Source organism: Anolis sagrei, chromosome 1 (genome assembly GCF_037176765.1).
Source record: "Anolis sagrei isolate rAnoSag1 chromosome 1, rAnoSag1.mat, whole genome shotgun sequence".
NCBI lineage: Eukaryota > Metazoa > Chordata > Lepidosauria > Squamata > Dactyloidae > Anolis > Anolis sagrei.
Genome location: NC_090021.1, coordinates 108,838,763 through 108,851,076, shown reverse-complemented (window position 1 = coordinate 108,851,076; position 12,314 = coordinate 108,838,763).

Sequence of the window (12,314 nt, the reverse complement as noted above, 5' to 3'; positions counted from 1 at the left end):
CTTTGACTGTTTTTATGGCTTGGTGAACTTTTTCACCTTGCTCTTCGCTTAAGTCATCAAAGTTCTCTGGAAAGCAATCTAAGTGACTGTGCACACAATGGACAGTCATACCTGTTGAAATGAAAGATCATACCCTCTACTAATTGTGTCTTCTTGTTGCCAAGAAAGGTTTTCACACCAAGAAGAGGTTTTTTTTTCCGTGTCAGGAGCAACTTGAGAAACAAGAAGAAATGAAAACCAGGTACATGATTTGATTTCATCCATTGATGCTGTGAAATGTGGGCCATTTATAAGTTGTCTGATCTGTGGATCATTAAACATTTGTGCCTTTGGTTTTTCCATTGTAAATCCTGGTAAATTATGTGCTGTGTATTCAGTGTATGGACCATCTTTATCCAAAGCCCTTAAAATTGTTTCATCAGGTCTAGCTTTATATGTAGTGATAGTAGTATGATTTTGTGTCTAGTATTCCCCATAAGTTCATTGATTACATTTTGTCCTCCAACCACCATATATTCCCTCAGAGACCAATAATTTCAATGAAGGAAGCCCAATGTTCATATTTTGTTTTGTTCAATGTTGTTAATAATCTTGGTCATAATGTTTTAAATTGACACTTTATAATTTAATGTTTTAACCAATGTTTATTTTGTGTTTATATTGTTCTTGTTGTTTTGTTGTTGGCATCTAATGGTTGCCGCTTGTAAGGTGCCCTGAGTCCTCCCCCCTCCTCTCCCGGGGGGTTGAGAAGGATGGGATATAAATATTTGAAATAAAGAAATAAATATTTGGCTCTCCTATCCCAAAGGCATAACAAGTAAGAATACTTTGTGTAGTTACTTTGTTGACCAGTAAAGAAGATTAACCATCTCCAGATCTACACAAATCAACCGCTGATGTTCTTGGTAATTTATCTTAAAGGGATAGCTTTGTACTCTTCTTTCCTCCTGGTGGAGTGATTGATTGGAATATAGCCATATTTGTTGCTGTTATTTAAAAGAAAACATTTCAAATTATGTTTTGAACTGCTGATGAACAGATACTACTCACTTGGGTTATATTTTGAACGGCCAATTTTCTTCAGAAGCTTTCTGATGTCATTATAGAATTCTAAGTTGTTGTCTTCAATAAAGAATGGCAGCATTTTTTCTCTTTTTCAATAAAATGTAGTCTTCTTTCTAGGTTGAAGCACATTCTTTTCCTTTAGTCTGGAGGAAAGCAATTCAGAAGACTCCTTGGAAAAATTTAAGTCCCTGACCAGATCACTCTATTCATTCTGGTTAAAACATTCATTATATGAAGTTATTTGGACATCACTGTCACTATGCCCACTTCCTTTACTTTGTGAAATAGCAATACTCATACTTTGGAAGCTGTGGTAGTTTATGGAAAGATGGAACAAGTTGAAAAAACTAATTAGAATTTAAATGTATGCTAAACTTTTAAAACAGATCAGTTTGAAACTTTGAAATACAAATTTATGCAGTCTATGAAAACCATGATTTACCATTTAATTTTTTAGAAATAATTATCTATATCTATATCTATCTATATCTATATATATAATAAAAGTCAAAACTTGTATGCGGCGGATGTGTGGCGGTGTATGTGCCGGCTTTCTGATTAGCCAGCCTGAAAGTTCCAAGATTCTGACTGGCTGCTGCTGTGGTGCTATTTGCATATGATCCCTGATTGGCTTGCTTCAACGGAGCCCCTGGTGGAGAAAAGGGTTCATGGCAGAAACAGGGCATGACAGAAGGAAATTTGCATATGGTCTCTGATTGGCCAGCCTCAATTCCAAGATTCCGAGCTAACAAAGAGAGGAAAGGAAAGGCCAGGGGCTCTGTCAGAAAATTACCAATACAGACCACACTTTGCAAACAGAGCACACAAGACCCACTCGACATCTTACTGCAGTTTGGAGGAGGATGAACCATGGATGATGGGACTTGCAGTACCATCACTCACATTCTGAGACCGCTGTTAACCTCATCCAATGACTGATCAGGACCACACTTGGCACATAGACCTGTCATGACCCACTTTACGTCCTGGTGTGGTTTGGCTGGGGATGGACCATGGATTATGGGACTTGCAGTACCTTTGCTCAATCCTTGAGAGCACTGCAACCCTCATCCAATTAGCGATAAAGATCAAACTTGGCACACTGAGTCTCCATGATGCACTCTACATCCTGGTGCAGTTTGGAGGAGGATGCACCATGGATGATGGGGCTTGCAATACCTGCACTCCCTTCCTACGACCATTACAACTGCCAACAAGGATGGGTCAGGACCACAATTTACACAGAGAGCCTGCATGACCCATTCTACATCCTGGTGCGGTTTGGAAGAATTTGTCAATGCATGATGGGACTTGCAGTCACTGCACTCACTCCTTGGGACCGAGACCCTCGCCAATGACTGATCAAGAGCAAACTTGGCACACAGAGTCTCCATGACCCACTCTACATCCTGGTGCACTTTCTAGGAGGACAGACCATGGATGATGGGACTTCAAGTACCTCCACTCCTTTCCCAAGATTGTTGCAACCCTCATTAATGACCAATCTAGACCAAACTTGGCACACAGAGCCCCCATGACCCACTCTACATCCTGCTGCAGTTTTGGAGGAGGGTTGACCATGGATTATGGGACTTGCAGTATGTTTACTCACTTACTGAAACCACTGTGACCCTACTCCAATGACTGATCAAGACCAAACTTAGCACACAGAGCCCCCATGACCCACTCTACATCTTGGTGCAGTTTGGAGGAGGACAGACCGTGGATGATGGGACTTCAAGTACCTCCACTTCCTTCCCAAGATTGCTGCAACCCTCATCCATAGACCAATCTAGACCAAACTTAGCACACAGAGTCTCCATGGCCCACTCTACATCCTGCTGCAGTTTGAAGGAGGATGGACTTTGGATGATGGGACTTGCATTACCTTCCCTCACTTACTGAAACCACTACCACCCTCATCCAATGGCTGATAAAGACCAAACTTGGCACACAGATCCCCCATGACACACTCTATATCCTGCTGCTGTTTGGAGAAGGGTGGACCATGGATGATGGCACTTCAAGTACCTTCACTCACTTCCTGAAAACAATGCAACCATCAGCCAATGACCAAGAAAAACCAAACTTGGCATAGAGAACCACCATTACCCACTTTCTCTAATAACCCGGGCAGCGCCGGGTCCCCAAGCTAGTATATAATAAAGAAGAGTGTTTGTATCGGACAGAGGAATTGTGGAGGGCGGAGGGCGGAGGGCGGACGGTGTATGTGCCAGCGTTCTGATTGGCCAGCCAGAAAGTTCCAACATTCCGATTGGCTGGGCAGCGGTGCTATTTGCATATGGTCTCTGATTGGCCAGCTTCAAGAGGAGCCCCTGGTGGAGAAAAGAGTTCATGACAGAAACGGAGTCATGAGAAGGAAATTTGCATATGGTCTCTGATTGGCCAGCCTCAAATCCAACATTCCGAGATGAGAAAGAGAGGAAAGGAAAGGCCGGGGGCTGGGTCAGAACACTACCAATACAGACCGAAATAGGCACACAGAGCCCCCATCACCCACTCTACATCCTACTGCAGTTTGGAGGACTATGAACCATGGATGATGGGACTTGCAGTACCACCACTCACATTCTGAGACCGCTGTTAACCTTATCCAATGACTGATCAGGACCAAATTTCACACAGAGACCTCTCGTAACCCACTTTACGTCCTGGTGTGGTTTGGCCGAGATGGACCGTGGATTATGGGACTTGCAGTACCACTGCTCAATTCTTAGACCACTGCAACCCTCATCCAATTACCGATAAATACCAAACTTGGCACACTGAGTCTCCATGACGCACTCTACATCCAGGTGCAGTTTGAGGGAGGATGCACCATGGATGATGGAACTTGCATTACCTGCACTCCCTTCCTAAGACCATTACAACTGCCAACGATGATGGATCAGGACCACAATTTACACAGAGAGCCTGCATAACTCACTCTACATCCTGGTGCGGTTTGGAAGAATTTGACAATGGATGATGGGACTTGCAGTCACTTCACTCACTTCCTGAGACCACTGAGACCCTCGCCAATGACTCATCAAGACTAAACTTGGCACATGGAGCTTCAATGACCCACTCTACATCCTGGAGCAGTTTGGAGGATGACAGACCATGGATGATGGGACTTCAAGTACCTCCACTATCCAAGACTACTGCAAAACTCATCTAATGACCAATCAAGACCAAAGTTGGCACACAGAGCCCCCATGACCCACTCTACATCCTGCTGCAGTTTTGGAGAAGGGTGGACCATGGATGATGGAACTTCCAGTACCTTCACTCACATTCTGAGACCTCTGCAAACCTCATCCAATGACGGATCAACACCAAACTTGGCACATAGACCTCTCATGACCCACTTTACGTCCTGGTGTTGTTTGGAAAACTTTGGAGATGGATGATGGGACTTGCAGTACCTTTGCTCACTTCCTGAGACCACTGAGACCCTCGCCAGTGACTAATCAAGACTAAACTTGGCACATAGAGCTCCAATGACCCACTCTACATCCTGGTGCAGTTTGGAGGACAGACCATGGATGATGGGTCTTCAAGTACCTCCACTCCCTTCCGAAGATTGCTGCAACCCTCTTCTAATGACCAATCAAGACCAAACTTGCCACATAGAGCCCCCATGATCCACTCTACATTCTGCTGCAGTTTGAAAGGGGATGGACTTTGGATGATGGGACTTGCAGTACCTTCACTCACTTACTGACACCACTGCCACCCTCATCTAATGACTGATAAAGACCAAACTTGCAACCGGAGCCCCCATGACCCACTCTATATCCTGCTGCTGTTTGTAGGAGGATGGCCCATGGATGATGGGACTTCAAGTACCTTCACTCACTTCCTGAAAACAATGCAGCTATTATCCAATGACCAATAAAGACCAAACTTGGCATACAGAACTGCCATTACCCACTTTCTCTAATAACCCGGGCAACGCTGGGTCCCCAAGCTAGTATATAATAAAGAAGAGTGTTTGTATGGGAAGGACAGAGGTGCGGAGGGCGGAAGGTGTATGTGCCAGCGTTCTGATTGGCTGCCGCTGTAGTGCTATTTGCATATCGTCTCTGATTGGCCAGCTTCAATAGGAGCCCCTGGTGGAGAAGAGGGTTCATGGCAGAAACGGGGCATGACAGAAGGAAATTTGCATATGGTCTCTGATTGGCCAGCCTCAAATCCAACATTCCGAGATGAGAAAGAGAGGAAAGGAAAGGCCGGGGGCTGGGTCACAACACTCCCAATACAGACCGAAATAGGCACACAGAGACCCCATGACCCACTCTACATCCTACTGCAGTTTGGAGGACTATGAACCATGGATGATGGGACTTGCAGTACCACCACTCACATTCTGAGACTGCTATTAACCTTATCCAATGACTGATCAGGACCAAACTTCGCACAGAGACCTCTCATGACCCACTTTACGTCCTGGTGTGGTTTGGCTGGGGATGGACCATGGATTATGGGACTTGCAGTACCATTGCTCATTCTTCAGACCACTGCAACCCTCATCCAATTACCAATAAATACCAAACTTGGCACACTGAGTCTCCATGACGCACTCTACATCCAGGTGCAGTTTGAAGGAGGATGCACCATGGACGATGGGACTTGCAATACCTGCACTCCCTTCCTAAGACCATTATAACAGCCAACAATGATGGATCAGGACCACAATTTACACAGAGACCCAGCATGACCCACTCTACATCCTGGTGCGGTTTGGAAGAATTTGACAATGGATGATGGGACTTGCAGTCACTTCACTCACTTCCTGAGACCACTGAGACCCTCGCCAATGACTCATCAATACTAAACTTGGCACATGGAGCTCCAATGACCCACTCTACATCCTGGTGCACTTTGGAGGAGGACAGACCATGGATGATGGGACTTCAAGTACCTCCACTCCCCAAGACTGCTGCAGAACTCATCTAATGACCAATCAAGACCAAAGTTGGCACACAGAGCCCCCATGACCCACTCTACATCCTGCTGCAGTTTTGGAGAAGGGTGGACCATGGATGATGGAACTTCCAGTACCTTCACTCGCATTCTGAGACCTCTGCAAACCTCATCCAATGACGGATCAAGACCAAACTTGGCACATAGACCTCTCATGACCCACGTTACGTCCTGGTGTTGTTTGGAAAACTTTGGAGATGGATGATGGGACTTGCAGTACCTTTGCTCACTTCCTGAGACCACTGAGACCCTCGCCAGTGACTAATCAAGACTAAACTTGGCACATAGAGCTCCAATGACCCACTCTACATCCTGGTGCAGTTTGGAGGACAGACCATGGATGATGGGTCTTCAAGTACCTCCACTCCCTTCCGAAGATTGCTGCAACCCTCTTCTAATGACCAATCAAGACCAAACTTGCCACATAGAGCCCCCATGATCCACTCTACATTCTGCTGCAGTTTGAAAGGGGATGGACTTTGGATGATGGGACTTGCAGTACCTTCACTCACTTACTGACACCACTGCCACCCTCATCTAATGACTGATAAAGACCAAACTTGCAACCGGAGCCCCCATGACCCACTCTATATCCTGCTGCTGTTTGTAGGAGGATGGCCCATGGATGATGGGACTGCAAGTACCTTCACTCACTTCCTGAAAACAATGCAGCTATTATCCAATGACCAATAAAGACCAAACTTGGCATACAGAACTGCCATTACCCACTTTCTCTAATAACCCGGGCAGCGCCGGGTCCCCAAGCTAGTATATAATAAAGAAGAGTGTTTGTATGGGAAGGACAGAGGTGCGGAGGGTGGAAGGTGTATGTGCCAGCGTTCTGATTGGCTGCCGCTGTAGTGCTATTTGCATATCGTCTCTGATTGGCCAGCTTCAATAGGAGCCCCTGGTGGAGAAGAGGGTTCATGGCAGAAACGGGGCATGACAGAAGGAAATTTGCATATGGTCTCTGATTGGCCAGCCTCAAATGCAAGATTCCGAGATGAGAAAGAGAGGAAAGGAAAGGCCGGGGGCTGGGTCACAACACTCCCAATACAGACCGAAATAGGCACACAGAGACCCCATCACCCCCTCTACATCCTACTGCAGTTTGGAGGACTATGAACCATGGATGATGGGACTTGCAGTACCACCACTCACATTCTGAGACCGCTGTTAACCTTATCCAATGACTGATCAGGACCAAACTTCGCACAGAGACCTCTCATGACCCACTTTACGTCCTGGTGTGGTTTGGCTGGGGATGGACCGTGGATTATGGGACTTGCAGTACCATTGCTCATTCTTCAGACCACTGCAACCCTCATCCAATTACCAATAAATACCAAACTTGGCACACTGAGTCTCCATGACGCACTCTACATCGAGGTGCAGTTTGAAGGAGGATGCACCATGGACGATGGGACTTGCAATACCTGCACTCCCTTCCTAAGACCATTATAACTGCCAACGATGATGGATCAGGACCACAATTTACACAGAGAGCCTGCATAACTCACTCTACATCCTGGTGCGGTTTGGAAGAATTTGACAATGGATGATGGGACTTGCAGTCACTTCGCTCACTTCCTGAGACCACTGAGACCCTCGCCAATGACTCATGAAGACGAAACTTGGCACATGGAGCTTCAATGACCCACTCTACATCCTGGAGCAGTTTGGAGGACGACAGACCATGGATGATGGGACTTCAAGTACCTCCACTACCCAAGACTGCTGCAAAATTCATCTAATGACCAATCAAGACCAAAGTTGGCACACAGAGCCCCCATGACCCACTCTACATCCTGCTGCAGTTTTGGAGAAGGGTGGACCATGGATGATGGAACTTCCAGTACCTTCACTCACATTCTGAGACCTCTGCAAACCTCATCCAATGACGGATCAAGACCAAACTTGGCACATAGACCTCTCATGACCCACGTTACGTCCTGGTGTTGTTTGGAAAACTTTGGAGATGGATGATGGGACTTGCAGTACCTTTGCTCACTTCCTGAGACCACTGAGACCCTCGCCAATGACTAATCAAGACTAAACTTGGCACATGGAGCTCCAATGACCCACTTTACATCCTGCTGCAGTTTGGAGGAGGACAGACCACGGATGATGGGACTTCAAGTACCTCCACTCCCTTCCAAAGATTGCTGCAACCCTCTTCTAATGACCAATCAAGACCACACTTGGCACACAGAGCCCCCATGATCCACTCTACATCCTGCTGCAGCTTGAAAGGGGATGGACTTTGGATGATGGGACTTGCAGTACCTTCACTCACTTACTGACACCACTGCCACCCTCATCTAATGACTGATAAAGACCAAACTTGGCACACAGAGCCCCCATGACCCACTCTATATCCTGCTGCTGTTTGTAGGAGGATGGCCCATGGATGATGGGACTTCAAGTACCTTCACTCACTTCCTGAAAATAATGCAGCTGTTATCCAAAGACCAATAAAGACCAAACTTGGCATACAGAACCGCCATTACCCACTTTCTCTAATAACCCGGGCAACGCCGGGTCCCTAAGCTAGTATATAATAAAGAAGAGTGTTTGTATCGGACAGAGGAATTGTGGAGGGAGGGAGGGAGGGCGGTGTATGTGGCAGCGTTCTGATTGGCTGCCGTTGTGGTGCTATTTGCATATGGTCTCTGATTGGCCAGCTTCAATAGGAGCCCCTGGTGGAGAAGAGGGTTCATGGCAGAAACGGGGCATGACAGAAGGAAATTTGCATATGGTCTCTGATTGGCCAGCCTCAAATCCAACATTCCGAGATGAGAAAGAGAGGAAAGGAAAGGCCGGGGACTGGGTCAGAACACTACCAATACAGACCGAAATAGGCACACAGAACCCCCATCACCCACTCTACATCCTACTGCAGTTTGGAGGACTATGAACCATGGATGATGGGACTTGCAGTACCACCACTCACATTCTGAGACCGCTGTTAACCTTATCCATTGACTGATCAGGACCAAACTTCGCACAGAGACCTCTCATGACCCACTTTACGTCCTGGTGCGGTTTGGCTGGGGATGGACAGTGGATTATGGGACTTGCAGTACCATTGCTCATTCTTCAGACCACTGCAACCCTCATTCAATTACCAAAAAATATCAAACTTGGCACACTGAGTCTCCATGACACACTCTACATCCAGGTGCAGTGTGAAGGAGGATGCACCATGGACGATGGGACTTGCAATACCTGCACTCCCTTCCTAAGACCATTATAACAGCCAACAATGATGGATCAGGACCACAATTTACACAGAGAGTCCGCATAACTCACTCTACATCCTGGTGCGGTTTGGAAGAATTTGACAATGGATGATGGGACTTGGATGATGAGTCACTTCACTCACTTCCTGAGACCACTGAGATCCACGCCAATGACTCATCAAGACTAAACTTGGCACATGGAGCTTCAATGACCCACTCTACATCCTGGAGCAGTTTGGAGGACGACAGACCATGGATGATGGGACTTCAAGTACCTCCACTGCCCAAGACTGCTGCAAAACTCATCTAATGACCAATCAAGACCAAAGTTGGCACACAGAGCCCCCATGACCCACTCTACATCCTGCTGCAGTTTTGGAGAAGGGTGGACCATGGATGATGGAACTTCCAGTACCTTCACTCACATTCTGAGACCTCTGCAAACCTCATCCAATGATGGATCAACACCAAACTTGGCACATAGACCTCTCATGACCCACTTTACGTCCTGGTGTCATTTGGAAAACTTTGGAGATGGATGATGGGACTTGCAGTACCTTTGCTCACTTCCTAAGACCACTGAGACCCTTGCCAATGACTAATCAAGACTAAACTTGCCACATGGAGCTCCAATGACCCACTCTACATCCTGGTGCAGTTTGGAGGAGGACAGACCATGGATGATGGGACTTCAAGTACCTCCACTCCCTTCCAAAGATTGCTGCAACCCTCTTCTAATGACCAATCAAGACCACACTTGGCACAAAGAGCCCCCATGATCCACTCTACATCCTGCTGCAATTTGAAAGGGGATGGACTTTGGATGATGGGACTTGCAATACCTTCACTCACTTACTGACACCACTGCCACCCTCATCTAATGACTGATGAAGACCAAACTTGGCACACAGAGCCCCCGTGACCCACTCTATATCCTGCTGCTGTTTGTAGGAGGATGGCCCATGGATGATGGGACTTGCAGTACCTTCACTCACTTCCTGAAAATAATGCTGCCATTATCCAAAGACCAATAAAGACCAAACTTGGCATACAGAACTGCCATTACCCACTTTCTCTAATAACCCGGGCAACGCCGGGTCCCCAAGCTAGTTATGTAATAAACCAGAACAAAAGCAATATTGTCATTGGAGCTTTATATTTTTTATGTAAGTGTGTATTATAGGAAAGAAAGTAGATAAATAGTTGTGAAACAAAGATCATCACACACATACACAAAATTGTAGGGAATTTAAATACATAGATTTCTTATTCAAATAAGAAAGCTTGTTATGACATCCTGATTCTGCAGAAGATATCTTTTAAAGAGTTGACTAAAAATTGTATAAATTCAGCCATACTGATGAAACTAGGGATTATGTGGTCTATCCAATGCCATCTTCTTAATCAGTGCCACAATTAACCCTAGGAACAGATCTAAAAACCAAGAAACGAAGAAAAAATGCTTTTTTGTTGGGCTGTCTTATTTTTGTTAGATTCATTCTTTGTCTACCTTTTAGTTCATCAGAGTTGGATTCATTTTTGTTCTTTTTCCTGCCCTTCTAGATTGTTCATTGCTTTGTAGTTTGTTAGGTGCCCATCCCAACCCATACTGTACAATTCATAATTAGAGCAGGTTATAATTGTATTAAGGATGCCTCTGGATACTAGTTGTTGGGGAGCTATGATGGCCCATACTCATTCACACCTTAAACAGATCTCAATTTGTTATATCTCTGACATGGATTTACTTTGTGTCTTTAGTTTTATGTAGCTTTGATGTAACTTGTATGGCTTCAACGTGACTTTGTGTGGCTTCGTCGTGACCTTGTATAGCTTCGATGTGACGTTCTATTTTTTGGAACTTCCAACCTTCCTATTACCTTCCAATTACAACACTGGCTGACTCCTTAAGGGACCAGGAGGATCTTGGCTGAGCTCTGCCCCTGAGAGGAATCTTAAAGGGATAGGGCGAGGGAGGTTTCAAATAGAAGGAGGAAGAGGCTATCTAGACCAACCCCACAAACTATACATAAAGTACTAATCCCCTCTAACTAAATAGAGGGTTAACAGTAGTAAACAGTGAGAAATCTTGTGCAGGCATGATATATATCTATATTGGAGTTTCTGCACCTCTTGAACTTTTTGCAAAACAAGTTTTAAAATATGAAAAAAATCAAAAACTCCAGAAAACTTCTCATTATCTGTCTAAGCGGGGAGAAAATAATTGATTTTTAAATGTTAGAATGAAATAAGTAGAAATTTATATGTGTCTACTGGATTAGACATGCTCTTGTTATGATCATTTCAGAGGAAAAGTGGGACTAAACTGAAGGCTTAGTTTAGTGTTATCAATGAATCTGCAAGTGTTATCAATGAATCCTCTTTATTGAAATGCTGCATAAAACTGGTAATAAGATCTTGTCATATTATTTCTACCTATTCATTAGCATAAACATTATTTTTGCTATGCTTTCAATTCTAGCTTATTATTTTTGGTGAACATGATGTTTGCTAAGATTATTTTCTTTAAGATTGATCTGACAATGCTACTCTTTTCAAATAATTCACACTGAATCAAGAATTTAAAACGTGGATGTTCCATCATGCCTTTGATTAGGCAGTTTCACCATGCAGTTCCTATTCTAAGCCATGCACTTTATTTCTGGCCCACCTTTCGGTTACTTGACACTGTTTAAGGGTATTCCTCAGCCTCTGTTCATTTCAATTCCATACTTTCCACTGACTCCATTTTGGAATCATTGCACTTATTTGAGCCTGATCCCAGCTTTGACTTTTCTCTCAGCCTTATTGTTTTATGATGATGTCTTGTGATTGTGTTATTTTTTTATTTGATTCATTTTAATGTTTTTATTTGTAATGTGGGCTTGTCCCTTTGTAAGCCGCCCCAAGTCCCTTCGGGGAGATGATGGCAGGGTATAAAAATAAATTATTATTATTATTATTATTATTATTATTATTATTATTTACTCAAGAAAAGAAATCCACATTTAAACTGTC